At 45.5% G+C, this 17,800-nt stretch overlaps 1 long non-coding RNA gene across 1 annotated transcript in view; it reads left to right on the top strand.

Moving 5' to 3' along the window:
- The window catches only part of LOC138497425 (uncharacterized), an 84,193-nt gene that overhangs the window by 1,221 nt on the left and 65,172 nt on the right, over positions 1-17,800 (top strand). The gene's annotated exons all lie outside the window — the stretch shown is intronic.

The following is a 17,800-nucleotide window of genomic DNA, read 5'->3' as shown; positions in this document are numbered from 1 at the left end:
CGCAAGCTTATGGGGTGTGTGACACAATAGTGCGCACAGGAGGCAGCAGGTTCTGCAGTTGTAGTGCATTTTGTGCTAGTACATGTGTGAGAGGTAGCACGTGTGTTTTGTAGTGGTGTGTGTACAGGGTGTTGTACGGTTGTAGATGTTGACGTGTGGGAGAGTACACGTTTATATGCGGAGTATGTTGCGCAAAATAGGAATATATAAATGGGAGTTGCATGCATGCAAATGGGGTTTAGGCTTATACACCCTGGCCAGGTGTATTGGCAGTAGTATAAAACCTTCAGGAGGAACCCCAAAGTTTTGTTTTGAGGAGTTTGGACACAGAAGGGTGTTCCAATGTAGTTGACCTTAGGGCATGGGCCCTCTTCGGAGTTGTTTTGTGGAGTTACAACGCAGTTGTGCGTTTGGAAAAGGAAGTGAAAGGAGAATTTTTTTTTCTCAGATAGTGTATGTTTACATTATAGGGGCTACACTAGTTGTCTGCGTTGTAGGTAACCGCACGGCAACATACTTCCTTTAGTTGAGTTTAGGGTTTTCCCTAGTTAGTTCTGTGATGCCAGGCGGTGCACTTGGGAGGAGGATTTTGTTGTTTTAGCACGCCAGTTTGCAAGTGGTATGGAATAGGAGTGGAGGGCACACAGTATTAGGCCAGTGTTTAGTATATAAGTTGTGGATTGTACACTGGTTTGGGTTACTGGATTAATTTCAGTTTTTATTACACTTTTCAAAATATTTTTAGAAATTCCAGGTCACACCATTTGATTTTTCATCCCAGTGGTGTGCCGGAGCTTTTGGGTTGCAAAATTTTGAAATTGCACTACACTACTGTTCTTTTTTCTGGTAGTGTTAAAATTTTTACATCTGAATTTTGGGTTTTGCAAAGGTGAATGTGCAATGCACTACTAATTTTGTCATTTGGTAGTAAGTGCATGTTAACATTTTTTCATAGCTTTTGCTATGCAATTTTTAAGCCACAATTCCTTCCTTTTGTGGTTGTGTTTTCTGTGATCTTGTGTTGTATGTCTCTTTCCTAGGTTTTTCATTCCTTTTTCATGTTTTCTTTAGGAGAGAAGGATGAGGCATGTTGTTGGGATATTTGTTAGAGTGCAATGGGATCTTTGTTGGCATGTTTAGGACTATTGTGATGGCCCTGTGTAAGTTTGCAACATTCGTGGCTACACAGTCTTGGCAAGGTAGTTAGCCTATTTTTGGGGCGTTTTGGGTTGTGCTCAAGTGTGGCAGACTTGAGGTCAAGAGTGGCAGTCTTGGCGGAAGGTGTTTAGTTTAGGAGGGTCGATGTCTGTAGTTTTGTTTTGTTTGTCCATGTGGCAAGGTAGTGCTTGGTGGTGGCGGCACTGAGACCCTGGTGTGGCAGGCCAGGGTGGAAGGAGTAGTAGAAATGTTGTGGTTGTTTGGTCCTAGCATGGTTGTGAGTTGTGTGTTTTCTTTTGATTGAAAAGGAGGGGGATGTGTTATATCCTGCATATGTATGAGTGGGGTCTGAGTCAGTGTAAGAGCTGTGATGGAATGCTAGTGGAGCTTGGAGTGTTGGGGCACCTGGGGATTCCAAGGGAGACGGTTAAGACTTGGAGCTGGGCAGGGAACCAGGGAAGAAGCTACTAGTGATCTCTCTCTCCTAACTTCTACACTAAACCTGTAACTAAGACAATAAAGCGTACTTCCTATTTTCTACATACCTGAGTCAGCCTGGTTCCTGCTCCTTGTTATTTCTGGCTCAAGGTAGATCCTGCAGGAGGCAGGATACATCAACAGGCTAATCTTTCTGCGCACACACGCTCCGCATCTTCAAAAGACTCACTGACAGGGTTGGCATATCAAGGAAGTTTTTAATGAAGGCAAACAAAGAGAGACGGCGATGGAAATGTAATCTGTTTTAAGCAGCATACCGCTTGCGCACAGGCGCCTGGTTAAAGCAGTGGGTTTAGCTAGCAGCAGCAGCAGCGGCGGGAGCCTGGGAAGCGGAGATGAGTACCTCCTGCCGGGAGCAAGGCTGTCACAACGCTCTGTTATGAAGAGCGGGACAGTTCATCCCTGGAAGGGAGGCCGCACAATGGCACATTGTGCTGGATTCCATAGCAGTTCAGTGCATTACTCTGTTCACCCACTAGGGTCCAGACTTCAGAGAAAGCAATACGCGAGAAAAGACAACTTTAGTTTGACCATTGTCTTCTTCCCACGGAAGGAAGGAAATGTAATTCATACAACCCCACCCTTTCCTTTCCTTTCCTTCCCTCCTTTTCATATTTATAATGTATATTCATCATGCGACACTGGAAAGCTTCACTTTCAGGTAGTGGCAATATCCCACACTACTCGCACTGGTGTAGCCGGGGGACCTGAAGCCCCGCAGTGCAGGAGCCCCTGCCGCTCCATGTCCTGGGAGGCGGCCCTTAGCACTCTAAATTTAGAAAGAACAGTATTTCTAATGTCAGAGGCTAGGCCTGAGCAGCAGTGGAGCCGATGGGTCGTGATGGAGGCCATGGGCGTAATTTTAGAGGGGGGGAGGGGGGGACAGGGGTGTTCGTCCCCCCCCAACTTTCATGGCACACCATTTTGTCCCCATTCATTTGGCTGGGATACCTTTTCTTCAGATGTCATGTCCCCCCAAACCTTTTCAGAAAAGTTACTCCACTGATGGAGGCGCTCCACTGCGTATTTCAGGAGCCAGGAAGCTCTCTTTGCTTCCTGGTTCCTGTCTGTGTGGAGTGCAGGATCTTGAGGCCTGGTGAGGAGCATCTAGTCCAGAGCTGGTCGTGAGAAACAGGTAAGAGAAAGCCTTATTCTATGTGTGTCTGCATGACTGCGCGGGTGTCTGTTTATGTATGCATGCATGCCTGCTTGCAGGGGTGTGTCTGTGTAAGTGTATGCATGAGAATTCTCAGTTCAGTATGAATGGTGTGCATGTAGTTCTGGGTGTAGGTGTAGAGTGAATATTCTGGGTGAGTGATTGGTGTTTGAATAGGCATGTGTGTTTGCGAGGCTGGGGCCCAGCTTTTTTCGTACAGTGACATACTAGGGTTTTACTGGCCTCTGTTGGCAAAGCCAACGTGATGAGTGTACTTCCGTTGAGGTGGGGTTGTGGTCAGTGAGTTCATAGTACAATGGGGCAAGCAGCTTCGACCTCTTCTTATTGCATCATGTAATTTTTTGCTCGCATTTAGGACAAGGCCAACACGATGTGTGCTCTTACCTTGGGTAGAGGGAGCATTTGTACATCTAGCAACAACATGTTTCTTTGTGTAATTGCATTTTTTACTGGTGTTAAGGGCAAATCCAACATATGTGTTCTTACATCCTGGGGGAAGGCCTTTGTGCAGCCAGCAAGGAAATGTTTCTGTGCAGTGGCATTGCATTGTTTTATTGGTGTTAAGGGCAAAGCCAACATATGTGTTCTCACATGGTGGGTGCAGGCATGTGTGCAGTCAGCAAGGACCTGGCTCCTTACTGTGGTACATTTGGATGTCAGGTGCCAGGAACAACCCTCTTGTTTCGATGTTAGGTAAAAGAGTTCAGGTTTGATTAAAAACATACATGTTTTACCTAGTGCAGTGCCTGGTGTGCCCCTGCATCAGCATGATCACCATGTGCATTCAGTGTGGCCCTAGCTGGCCCAAAGTGGACCATAGCCTGTGCTTCGTTGAGGTGCTGGGGTGGGGGGCATAACATGGCTTGTCAGGAGGCCCCACAGTTTGTGTTATGCCACTGGCCGTATTAAGCCCCATCGGACTGCACACATGTGACGGGCATCTTAGCACTGCAACAGCAACTCACACAAGTGCTGCTGGCCAGAGAGACTGCTTGATATACCAACACTATAATGGGTCATTATCCCTTCCCCTAGTTGAAGTGCTCAGAAGACATGTAGCAAGCATCTGTGTAGCTGATGATCTGGTCTTTGTTCTTGTCAATGACCAGTCTGTAGACAAGATGGCTAAATCACTGAGGAGGCTGGCCCGCAGATTCCCCTCCAAGTAGGCTGTTCCTTCACTGCTCACAGACCTCTCAACAGGTTTCAGTGATGTTCTGTCAGGTTTATAGTCGTAATATCGACTCCAAAAATGTCGAAAGTCATAAAATCGAAAATAAAAAAGTCGAAAAAGAAAATCACATTTCTTTTTTAATACGTTTTTTATTCGAAATGGGGGGGTTCCTCCCCAAACCCCCTTTTCTCATTTTTTTTGTTTTTACCCGAACCCCCCCAAAAATTATAAATAAATAAATAAAGAATTCGATATATATTTTTTGACTTTTTTTTCGAATTTAATGTAATTCGACATTTTATTTCAATATTATGACTGACCACCGTTCTGTCAATTGATTGTGTCAAACTTGACCTTGACATTCCCTCTGTACTTGCCAACATTTGGGCTGGTTGGCTTTCCTTCTGCTTCTGGCGGTCTTTCTCCATCTGATGGTGCAAGTGCTGCAGCAAAGCATCCTTGCACATTTACACTGTGCCTCCTCGTTGTGATGCTTGCTGGGAGACCTCCTCCTCATCAGACAGGCAGATGAAAAGTGGCCAATTTAACATGAAAATGTGGGTCCATAAAGCAATCAAGCAGATGCTCAAAGTTGCCTTTAAATCCAACTACCCATGGATATCCACGCAAATCTGAAATCGGGTCCCTCAACAGGTGTGATGCATCAGCATAACCTGTCAAAGTATGGCCCTCGCCATGTTGGTCAGGTTGAACTCATGCATGTACACCAGAGGGAGAATCTCACTCAGGCATTGACTGTGCCATGCTACTCAAAAGGTCATTGAGAGAGCAGCTATTAGACAGCTGCTGACACTGGGAGAGTGTGAAAAATGCCTCATCTATCGCTCTGCTGTGAATGTTGTAGTAATTTGTGATGTCATTGCACTGCACATGTAGCCTGCCTAACAGTGGATACTAAGGTCTTCAGGTGGGGTAGTGGCTAGTTGAGGCTCTCTTCCCTTTGGCCTGTTGCATTTTCAGCATTGTAAAGCTGGCTGAAATGGAAGCTGATCTTCTGGACCACAACAATCATTTATTTCAAAGGATTTACGTTATTATTTCGATTACATTTTGAAGACGAAAATGTCAAATTCTAAATGTTTGCATTCAAAATGATAACCCCACAGCTAAATTGCCTTTGTATACCCAACCACCCACCCCTTTTTGGAAGGAACCAGGGTACTCCAGAACCCCCAAGCGCTTTAGAGTTAGGCAAGACCTCTTTAAGGCACTATAATGGACTGGGAGAGGGGCACTGGGCAGGCTCTCTTATGCAAATATAATCACATAGACAGACATGGGCAAGCATCAAAGAAGGTAGATATTGTCTGAATATAAGTCACAATTAACTATTAGCTGGATAGATTTGTAATGTCAGATCCTGGGCATTGGAAAATCTTAGTACTATAGAGGAGTCAAGCTCCTTCCCAGAAGGAATGCCCCCTGTGGGATTCTAAAAAATGACCACAGGCGCTCATACAGTGTTCGTCACTAAGGCTAGCACTTATAGCACAAACCAATTCACCACCTGTCTACTGTGCGTCAAGGGTCCATGCAGGTTAAAAGTAGGGATTACATGTTATGTGCAACAAAATGCAGAATGGGGCAAATTCGAAGAGTAAAGTGTGGAGGATGAGTGGAATATGGAGAGAATGACTGGGAAAGGTTTGTAGACATACAAATATTGGCCTCAAGGATTGTGAAAGTCTGCAGAGCTGCAGGTTTTTTTTGAATAAGCTAGCAACATGTAGAACAGCATGCTCTGACAAAACCACTGACAACAAAGAAAGAATGCTTTGGAGCATCCCTATAATGGAAAAAGGACGGATTGGGATGAAGCCATGGTCCATATCCAGTGACGCCACCACAGCAAGCCAGGCCTATATAAACCCCTGCTTGAAACTACTTTGGCAGGAAGGAACGGAAGAGGGACAGGAGAAGATTGTTCAGACAGCAGAGTCCTTTGGTACTATCCTCATTTTGTAAGATTAAACCTGTTATCCTTGCAAGAACGCTATTTTGCCTTATTTCCCTAGAGGGGTGTATTTATTCTGGTGTGAATGTAATGAGGGACACCCTTACAAGTGGTGACTATCCCGATGTGATCCCAGTCCCGCCCCATACTTTGCGGAAAGGCCCCAGGCCAACTTCACCAGGAAAGAGTCATGCCCATCTAGAGCGACCGGTCCCCCAAATCAAAAAAACATGTGTTTCCTGAACGGTTTTAGAAGGAGCCATTTTAAAAGAAATCCTCTCTGCTCACTGAAGCGGGGCGAGGCTCCAGAGAAGGACAGGGCAGTATTGGGACCCCATAACAGAGGGAAACTCAGGCGAACACCCAAAGGTAAGTAGACTCTTGTAAGGGATAACAAGAAGGGGACATGTGTGTATGACAGTATATGTTGGTGTGAATGAATGAAGTACGAGATCAACAACATAGATTGAATTACGACTTTTGGTGATGTGTTAAGGTATAAATTGAATAGGACATGTGGTGATGTGTTACGGTATAGATTGGATAGGATTTTAGGTGATGTGTTAAGGTATAGATTGGATAGGAGGTGGGTTATGTATTGAAACTGTCACATATTTCTGTTTTTCTACTTTTTATACTGGAGGAAGGGAGTCTCAGCGTGTAAAGACTGAGAAGAAAGGGAGCCTCAGCGTATAAAGACTGAGAAGAAAGGGAGCCTCAACGTATAAAGACTGAGAGGTAAGGGATCCTCAGCCATAATAGGTTGAGAAGGTAGTGCACCATGGAATTCTTTTATGACAATAAAAGCAATGGGATCCTCAGCATGTAAAAAAAGCTGAAAGGGTGGTACTACGAGGGTATAAGGAAAGAATACGTAGTGGCACGGTATAAGGAATGGGCCTGAATTTTAGTCAATTATTTTATATATATTTTCTCTTGTCTTTTGTGGTGAAAAAGGAAGGAAGGTGGATGAGTCGAGGTGTGTGTGTTTGAGAAAGTAGGACAAAAGGGGTGGGGGAAAATGGGTTGATCTGCATTTTTGTGTAACAAGCAGCAGCATGCGGAGTATAGTAGTAAGGCCTAAGTGAAGCATCAGGGATGCGCGCAACATTATGGGGGAAGCAACCCCAATAAAACACATGCATAGGGCCCTGCCACTGTACTGTGACAGGATAGAAAAATATCATAAACAATGGGTGTTGGAAACAAAGGAAGGGGGATGTCCTTCACCTGGCAAGAGCAGGGCTCCCATAACAGAAACACGCTAGAAAAAATGTCCATCATTTTAGCAGAAAAATATATGGGAAAGAAGTTGCAAAAAAGAAAAGAGATTTTAGATCTCTGGTGATTATTCTAGGATATGGAAGATCAGGAAGATGAAAAAGAGATTCATTGTAAGGGGATATACCCTGTAACGCCTAAACCTGCAGTAGGGTATACAAATCCAGTCTATAAGCCTCCAGTGGTAGAGAAATTGTCGACAACAGGATTATCAGAATCAGCAACTAGGGGGGGAACTCAAGAGCTTTTGCACCTCCACCTCCATATAACCCATCCACAAGCCTTGGCATGCCCGTAGCATTAGTGTACTTAGGGGGTTCACAAGCAGATATAAACAACGAGTTAAGAGCATTGCGGGAAAGGTTGGTCAGGTTAAAAGAACCTGGAGAAGTACCACCAGAAATAAGGGTACCACCAGAAATAAGGGTACCAGTGCAGAAAATTGGGGATTGAAAGTTAGTAGATTTTTTAGTTAGATTCAACCCTGGGGAAATGAGACATGTTTGTGTTGAAAAAGATGATGGGGAGAGGGTATGGACGATCCTGGGACAAGAAGTCGAACCAGCAAGGGAAAATTAATGGGAAGATCAAGGTGGCAGAATAATGAAGAGGCAGGGCAAGAAAGAGATCGAGGAGAGGAGGGGGGCAATAGACAGATTTAATGGTGGTAGTACAAGATCAGAAAAATACAAAAAAGCGGTTGAAAACAAAACAGACATGCAGATGCCTCTTATACATAAAGGAGCATGGCTAAGGCAGTATGTGCCATGGCCTCAAATGTACTAAAACATTTGATTAAAGCTCTCCCCCAGTTTATAGCTGGAGCCAGTAAATGAATCTATGAATTTGAAAAACAAACAGCAGGGGTAGCTCTAGCGCTAGGAGACCTTAAGAGTTTACTGGTCGCTATAGTCGGAGACCAGGCTGGGGACATATGGGTAAGGGCTGGGTACCCTGGGACAATTCTTGCAAATAACAAACATGATGGAGCAGCCTTTAATGAAGTAAGGGCAAGAGTGTGGGATGCCCTACGAAAGATGTACCCAGATGCCCCTGTACCCCTGACTTACAGTCTTTAATGCAGTGCACAATGGATTATGATGAGCACCCAGTTAGGTTTATTCTTAAGTCACAGGAAATGTGGAGAGTTGAGACAGGAGGGCAATGCGACCACTCGGTACCATTTTTCTATTTTATTGTAAAGAGGGGATTGCCAAAAGAGGTCCAGAAGGCACTAGATAAAATTGTGGGAGTTGAAGCCAAAGGGTGGGTGGATATACAAAGTATAATAGTCCACCATTTGTAAGAGAATCAAGGAGTGGGACAGGGAGACCGCCCAGAAGCAGCAAACTGACAAGGGGCAAAACAAGTGGAAAAGAAACTAAATAAGGTTGTTGTCCAAGCACCGGTGATGGCACCAGCTCAGGGGGAAAAAACAGGAGATACTCAACAGATTGGGAATGCCACAATTGCAGCACTATTGGCCAAAGAAGGACAGGGACAATGGGGCGGGGGGACAGTACCCCATCCCACAGTGACAGTATAAAGGAGCACCAAAGGGAAGAGGGTGATTTCGAGGAGCAGGAGCAGGAGGCTTTGTGGGGATAGGGCTCTGGGGAGGAGGATTGGGAACATCACAGTGCTGGTATTGCTGGACATGGGGGCATTTCACAAGGAAATGCAAGAACAGGCATGGGATGGGATTTAATTATGGACCTCCAGGGCAGGGATTCCAAGGGCCTCAAGGAAAAGGACACCTGCAATTTGGTTGAGGGAGTCAAAATCAGTTCCCTTATGGGGCTGATAGGCAAGGGCAACGTGGGCAACAATCGCAGCAGGGTGAGTGAACACAGTTTAGCAGGATGGCAGGGGGAACGGGCGCCCCTTTCCAAGAAATGACAATGGTGGGGGCCGCCCTTTTTCATTCCCTGGGACAAATACATATTCTGATTAGGACAGCCGACAGAGAGCACAGAGAGCATTCGAATGTCCAATCCTATTGACAACCGCACACCCTGAAGAGGAGCCCTTGGTGGAGGCAGAAATAGGAAACAAGCAATTTATATTTATGGTAGATTCAGGTGTGACTAAATCATTCACTATGGAGGGGAACCTTCCATGATCAGGTAACACTCTTGACACGCAGGCATTCTCTGGGGCTATTTCTATGGTTCCATACACTGAGGAGCTGGATATAAAAGGGTGAGGAAAGGAAATACGAGCCCCCTTGTTATATTCAAAGAGTTCCCCTGTCAACTTGTTAGGTAGGGGTCTCCTCAGTAAACTAAATGTAACTATATCATTAACAGATAAAGGGGTCGTGTGTACCACATCAGGGATGTATGTAGCTTGAGCAAAGGTAATAATCAATGCAATGGCAAGGGAGTCAGTAGTCCGTGGAGTTCCGATGGTCCCGGACATATTTCTCTATGGCATCAAGGTACTAGCAGCAGAATGTTGCAGAGCCCCCAACATTTTATTTTCTGACCCATGGTGCCACCCGAGGTGGTGGCGGGGACAATATTGTCATTAGATTTGCAAGGACTAGTACTGTCAGACAAAAGAGTAGTCCTGATTGGAACAGACCAGGTTGGGTGCGAGTGGTGCACAGTACTATGTGTAGACCAGGCAGTACAATTGAAGGAAATGACTGATGAGGAGTTATTTGAGGACAGTGAGCAAAATGGGGAGATCATTTTCTAAATCTGCATCCTCTGTGATATCATGGTGCAGTGTAGGAAGACGAAGACGAACATCACTTCCTGAACAAACCACACCCAAGGACATCAGCCTTTTACATCCTCCCAAAGATACATAAGAGCGCCACTAAACCACCGGGAAGACCCATAGTATCTGCGTGCAACTGCCTTTTGGAACCTCTCTCACTCTGCATTGATTTTTTCTTAAAATCTTTTGTGGGATTAATGGATCCCTATGTCAAGGACACCACCGACACATAACGATTCTAGACAAAGTGAAACTACCAAGCAACTGCATTCTAGTCACCATGGATGTCGAAGCACTCAATGCCTCTATTCCCCAGCAAGAAGGTCTGGAAGCTCTACGAACATGCCAAGACAAGAGAACAGACACCACATCCACTCTGATCAACTTTATTCTGGAGTGCGCGAGATTGGCAATGTCAGAGAATTTCTTCTTTTTCAAAGAACAACTCTATAAGCAAATCAAAGGAGTAAGCATGGGGGCTTCTTTTGCCCCCGATTTTGCTAATTTATAAATGGCACAATATGAGGTGGACTACATCACCTCCAGCATGAATCCTCACACACCCAATATCGCACTCTGGCGCCGATATATTGACAATGTACTCCTTATCTGGGCAGGGACCAAAGAAGAATTCACTCTGTTCCACAAATGGCTTAACGAAAGAAACGGTCATATCCGCTTCACCATCCAGTGGGATTACCAGCCATTGATTTTTTAGACCTGCACAGCTACAGGTCAGGAGACACTTTCAAGACTCAGTTATACCGGAAACCCACTGATCGAAACAGCCTGCTACATTTTTCAAGCTATCACCCACAAGGACTAAAATATAACTTACCATATGGGCAATTTCTAAGAATCAGGAGGAACTGCACCGACAGAAACAAATATGAACATCATGCCAATGACCTGCAAACCAGGCTCCTAAGCAGAGAAGTTCATTAGAAACGCCTGCAAAAGAGCAGCCAATACGGACAGAGAGGTGTGCTTGACTCCAAAGATAAAGACACCCCTCGACAGAATAGTGTGCATCACCACATTCAGCCCACTCAGTAATATGATTAAAAGTAGCACCTAATCAAGAATAAAGGCACTTTAGACAAAAAACATGTCTTCGCATTTAAAAAGAACCGAAACCTCAGGGATTCCTTGGTACACACGTACATTGAACCCACGATGGAAACCAACACTTTGTGGAACCTGCCCCCGGTGAAGGGCCATTACAAATGTGGACAATGTGTCGCATGCGCCTTTACTGAAAAGCCAAAATATTTATCCACAACAACTTCCGATGGGAGTTAAAAACCCATGCCAACTGCAACAGCAAATGTGTCATATATACTATAGAATGCCTGTGAAAGCTTCTATATGTTGGCAAAACCACCAGAGCCATCAAACAGAGGATATCGGAAAATAGATCATGTATCAAAAACAAAATACCCAACAAGCCCATGGTTAAACATTATGTAAAGATGGCACATTCCAACAACAACCTTAGATGGTCAACACTTCAACAGATAAGACCACAGAAATGAGGTGGAGACATCAATAAGGCTTTAACTGAATTGGAACAACGTTGGGTGCACAGACTCAACACAGTGAAGAAAGGCTTAAACATCGCTTTAGAGTGGAAATACTTCTGGCACCCATAACCAGCTAACAACTATCATCCTGTCTGCCAGAACACAGTCAATACCCATAGCCAGGGTCTAAACTTTCTTCACAACATTCACAACAATCCCTGGATGGGTGTCCTAAAAACACCTTGAGCAGAGACCACAAACCCATGTATCACAATTAAGACTGAGCTGCTATCTTTCTTTTTTTGTTACCCTGTGGCCTGCACTGTCAGGAACTAGTGATGATCAAGATAGGCTCCATACATCACCTAAATCAAGCAGCATACCTGTAGACCACTAAGTCCGATTCACTCTGGTACCACTGGTTTTTCCTGTTTCTATAAGAGCCACAGGTATATGCATTTTGAATAATCAAAGGTTAGCACACACTTTTTTTAGGTGATTAACATATGATATCTATGAAGGTATATGTATTGTGCTTCTAATTCATGCATACACAGTTTGACATCACGCACGCTGTGTTGTTTTGATCACAAGGCCGTACATAAACAGAGCTGTATCAGCAACAGCATAACCACACGTCTATATACATTGATTCACCCATTATGGATTGGGTCTGCCACTAAAATACATATTTTTGCCTAGTTAATGCACGAAACAGAGCTTCTCTTCTGCACGAGTTACAGAACTCGCGCAGAACGCCATGGAACGTTACCATGGCAACATCAGTGTCATTGCCACAAACAAATTCCAAAATGGCTGCCGTATCTGTTTAAGCCGGGTTCCCCAGGCAACACTGCACGGCATTGCTACCGGGACGCACAGAGACAAACCTCTGTGACCGACTGAGCAGCTGAGCAGCAGACACTCTCTGTCTCAGGCTTAATAAGAGCCTGGACAGCTCTCAACGGTAAGAGATTTCTGAATGCCCACACAAGCGTGTACGTTCGCCCTCTATTTTCACTAGCCACGCATTCAGCCCACGCTCCAAACGCCCACTGTCTTTTCCCACATGCGGGTTGACCACGGTCACATTAGTTCTATTGAGCTTACAGCTCACTCCTGTCCCAAACCGGGGACACATGCACTGTTATATAAACTCTGAGGGGAATCTATTAAGATAAACAAATGTACCCATCATATAACTTCCACAATTATTTTGGACTAATCCCTGATTCACCATCAAGTTTCCCACTTTCACTTCATGGGTCCTCATGCATGCCGGTGTATAGGCACTCATGATCTTATTAACACTAACCCAGAGGAGATTTTAATTATTTGTTCCCCTCATTTCAATTCACAGCCCTGTGTTATTTAGATCCTGCATCACAACAGGATCCTCATTTCCACCAATAGGAGCCAGTGACCTCGAGCAAAGTGTATTGCACTTTTGGTAAGAACCACGTAACATTTTTGAGTACCATTCCATTGGGTGGGCACGTGTTTTTTATTACATAGACCCACAACTAGACTAATAGTCTTCTGGGTATCCTTTTGTCCAACCATAGGCACTTTGTCTTACCCGTGACTCCATCAAATTGTGTGGTCACAATCTCCTGTACCTTGGACAAGGGGATTTGCGAAATAGCACCCACCGTAGCAATATCCATCATACGGTAAGCCAAGTGATATGTACAATGCTATTATCACTATTTTTTTACTTTAGAGCATGAATAAGCATCTGTGATTAATGGAAACTGATCTTGAAACCACATACCTTCTGAATCACGTCATCTCTTGTCATTCCTTTGACAGAGATCAACAGGACACCCTCTCTCTTCCATCCTGATGAAGGCCTACTACACGCCAGCTTCATTACAAGGCTGATCTCTTTGGCCGAAACACAGTAGTGTCGACTACCGATTTCATGTACCAGTGTCCATCTCTAACACTGTTAATTGTGAACTGTATGTTCTTTGTGGTCACATGTTTTGAATTCCCTAGTTATCATAAGGGAAGAAACATGCCTACTATTATCCAATTCCAATCAAGTTGACTGGACTGTAATGTTGTGTATTTTGTACAGAGTATGTATAAGTAAGTGTGTCCTGTTTTTTTTTCTTGATATACTGATGAACATTAAAAGGTGTGCATCTTTTAAACTACAAGAACCAATACAAATGTTTTCCCTGGAACATGCAGAACCAAAATGGGACATTTCAACTTTAGTCGTTTGCTATTTTTCATCAGGTTATATTGTGCGGTGGTGAAGTGTCTGGCTTGCAAACCTGCTGACTGCGGTTTGATCCTCAAGGTGGGCTTTAATTCATGAATTCAAAGAAGACTTTCAATGTTCCTCATTTTAGCTGGGGGGGACTGAATCCACCCAAAAGTGGATGGACTCTGTCCACCTGCGTGTACCCTCGACTTGAGCCCTGATTGTAAGAACATAAATACACAGAAGGGAAGATCTGTTAATACAGAGACATAGAGGGGATACAACTCAGATGATACACACTTTACGGTTATCGTCACAAAGCCAACAGGTCAGTAGAATAATAAAAAAAAATTGGAACCTAATAAAACTTGATTCCATTCAACACCGCCTATTCCCAGATCCACCTATGATGGCGTATAAAAGGGGAAGATAGTTGAGAGATTCTCTCGTTAGATCAGAGCGACATAAATAATCTACACAGAGAGCAGGCACATATACCTGCCTAAATTGCCAACATTGTTCATCCAATATTAACTGGGACTATATCAGACACCCCCATACGGGTAGAAAGATTAAACTTCATGATTTTGCAACATGTAATAGCAAAAATGTTATCTCTACATTGCTATGCCCTTGCGGGAAGTACTATGTGGGACAGACAATACGGAAACTAAAAGACAGATGGACAGAGCACAAGTCCAATATAAGAATGGCAAATGACAAATCACCTGTTTATAGACACTTTCGTGACAACCACACACTATAGCACACATGAGAAAGTGTCATGATTCCTGGCCCTCATGTCCCCAGCCCTCCAAGATGTCAGGCTGGAGCCAGGCCATGATCACCTACATGGCCCTCAAGGGCCTCTCCATCCCTCCAAAGACCCACATGGAGTCAGACTTGGCTCTTGTGGCACTAGACTCACTCCCTCCCATAGGATAACATTGGGGATTGGACCTGTAGTGCATTGATGGGGACAAGATGGATGCCCCCACATATTTCGGTTCCCAGAACTGCATGTGCGGTCTAGTCTTTTGGGTGTGGTTCAGCCCAGAGACACCTAGGATACCCAGAGACTATTTAAGCCACACCCAGGCTGAGAAACTTGCTTTTCGTTTTCTGCACCTGCAGCGTGACACTCAACGTGTTCGGATCGGTCTCCAGTAGGCCTGCATCTTTTTTCTGCGCTCATCTCCTGCAAGAACAATAACACCGTTAGGAACAGCCTTACCTTGCGGCGCTTCTGCCCATCCCGGCATGCCGCTTCCTAAGGAAAAGGGAAAAGAACAGAAAAAAAGGCATTAGTAAGCATTCTGCAAATCTTCGCTTATTTTTAAATACTGTACGAGCTTCAAACGCTTACCTGAATCCCAGCTGCTCTGGGGGAACTCTGTCTCCGGAACTTCTCATCCATCTGCAAGAGGGAAAAGACACTCTAGGTTAGCGTGGAAAAATCTAGAGGCGCCGCATACCGCGCTTACCCACCGCATTTGTTCTTCATAACCGGCATCCATGCTGAAAACGTTGCAGCAGCTAAAAGACACAGAAAAATAACTCAGTTCAATGCAAATATGAAAGGGGTGCATCGCACATCGCGCTCTCACTCACCTTCAGCGCTACTCATCTCAGCAGCACGCCGCCATCCCCCGACGCCGGCCATCATCTAAGGAAGGAAAGGAACGAAGTTAGAGAACTGTTCAAAAGACTCATTATACTTACCTGGCAGACTTTTGCCAGTGAAGTAACTAGGCAGCAATTAGCCTGCTTCAATCAACGCGCCCCTGCGCTGAAAGCAGGACGGAGAGCACACTATCCAAGAAAACAAGGTGAGCTGTGGATCAAAGGGAAGGGTTGGACCCGGGGAAGAAGGGGTTCAAGCACCCAAGACAACAGGGTGTTAAACTCTACCAATCCTGTGTTTCAGGCCCAGTCTCCAGTCGAATAGTCTCCAGGGAGGGGTTTGAGGTCGTAAGAGGTCAGAACAGGCTGAGTGACGTCCCCGTGGATACCAGGTGAGCGTTACAGAACGCAAAGCCTCACATCAAAATCCACCTGGGCGTCATGGAAACATCAGAAACCGACCAGTTAGCCCACATGTTGGGGCAGCTACGTTCCGAAGTACATGCAGCCAGGCAGGAGACCAACACCCTGAGGAGAGAGCTGATAGTAGCCAAAGAACGCACTGATAATTTAAGCCGTCAACTTCTCCAGTCAGAAGCAGGGCATGCACCATTGCCGGGAAGCGTGCCCTCGATGCCAGCGCCATCAGCCACTCCCGTTCAGATAACCCTTCCTGGGGCAGTTCCCTTGGCCCCGCCCGAACGGTTTACGGGGGATCCCAAGAGGTTTGCAACGTTCATGAACCAGTGCCACCTGCACTTCCTTTGTAGGCCAGGGGCCTTTCCGAATGACCAATCACGGGTCGCTTTTGTGCTATCCTACCTGAGTGGTAGCGTCGCGGACTGGTCTGTACCCTTTGTGGCCCAAGACGATCGATCCTTTGCTGCATGACTTCAGGGGCTTTCAGCAGGAGATGGAAAAGCTGTTCGCCCGTCGTACTCATGGGCAGGCATTAGACAACAAACTTCTGTCCCTACGCCAAGGGCGTACGCCTACGCCTATTAACATACATAGCCACGTTCAATAGACTTGTAGTTGAAGCAGAATGGCCAGTGGAGAAGAGAACCACGTTATTTCATCGGGGATTGCGGGGGGAGCTCAAGGATGTTCTTGCACAAGTAGTGAACCCCCTGAAAGACTGCTCAGAATTCATTGACCTTGTTGTTCAACTGGATCATAGGTTGCAGGACCGAAGAGCAGATCGAACCAGACCGGACCCTCGCCCTATGTATGTGCGTTCAAAGGACAATACTGCCCGAACAATGGAAGTTTCAGGAGAACAAATGCAAATCGGGGGGTCAGATCCCCCTTGACTAAAGCGGAAAGGGATAAAAGGAGACAGCAGCAGTTATGTCTGTACTGTGGAAGGTCAGGTCATTTCCTTAAAGAGTGCCCTGTGAAGCCACCGAGGAGTACGGTAGGGGCCACAGACAAGGAAGATAGCATCAAGGAATCGGATAACTCCCCAGCCCGGCAAGTGTAGGGGTCCACTTGTCGAGCGAAGAAAGTGAACTACAGACCTCCCACTTTGCACTATCTGTGGTCTTGATCAATCACCAACAACCATCTCGGATGCACGCAGTAAGAGCGTACATAGGCAGTGGAGCCATACATTACATCGACCAGGATCTTGCGGCAAAGATGGGGCTTCTGTTACGCCCTAAATCCACCACCGACACTGTTACCACTGTCGACGGCACGGAAATAGCTTCTGGTCCATTATCCCAATGCACTGCAGCTTTAACCCTTCTGTGCCAGGATGGACACCAAGAATCTATCGTTTTCGACCTCATTAAGGCACCACAGTTCTGGTTGATTTTGGGAATGCCATGGTTGGTAGCTCACAATCCTCGAATCGATTGGCGAGCAAAAGAATTGGCCTTTCCCGAGACTTGCGCCCACACATGTTATCGCCAAGAGAAACAACCAATAGACACCAGAACCTCCACGCTTGCGACTGTGGCAATCAGCACCCTACCAAGTGAATACCAGGACTTTCAAGATGTATTTCAGAAAGAACAGGCTAATACCCTGCCACCGCATAGACCATACGATTGCCAAATCGACCTGATACCCGGTGCACAAATCCCTTGTGGGTGAATTTACGCACTCACGGAACCAGAAAACCAACACCTGAAGGCCTATCTTGACCAATACCTGGCCAACAGGTTCATCCGTCCCTCGAAGTCTCCAGCAGCCAGTCCTCTATTCTTCGTACCGAAAAAGGAGAGGGACTTGAGAACGTGCATCGACTATCGCGCACTGAACCAGATTACCATAAAAAATCGCTACCCCCTGCCACTGATCCCTGAATTGTTTGATCAAGTCAAAGATGCTCAAATCTACACAAAACTAGACCTGAGGGGGGCATATCACCTTGTTCGCGTAAAACAGGGGGACGAATGGAAAAACGCTTTTCGCACCAAATACGGCTTGTACGAATATCAAG

This window comes from Ambystoma mexicanum, chromosome 5q (genome assembly GCF_040938575.1).
Source record: "Ambystoma mexicanum isolate Mex_15411 chromosome 5q, UKY_AmexF1_1, whole genome shotgun sequence".
NCBI classification, from domain to species: Eukaryota; Metazoa; Chordata; class Amphibia; order Caudata; family Ambystomatidae; genus Ambystoma; species Ambystoma mexicanum.
The sequence above is the reverse complement of the archived record's forward strand: the minus strand, read 5'-3'. Positions and strand labels throughout refer to the sequence as shown.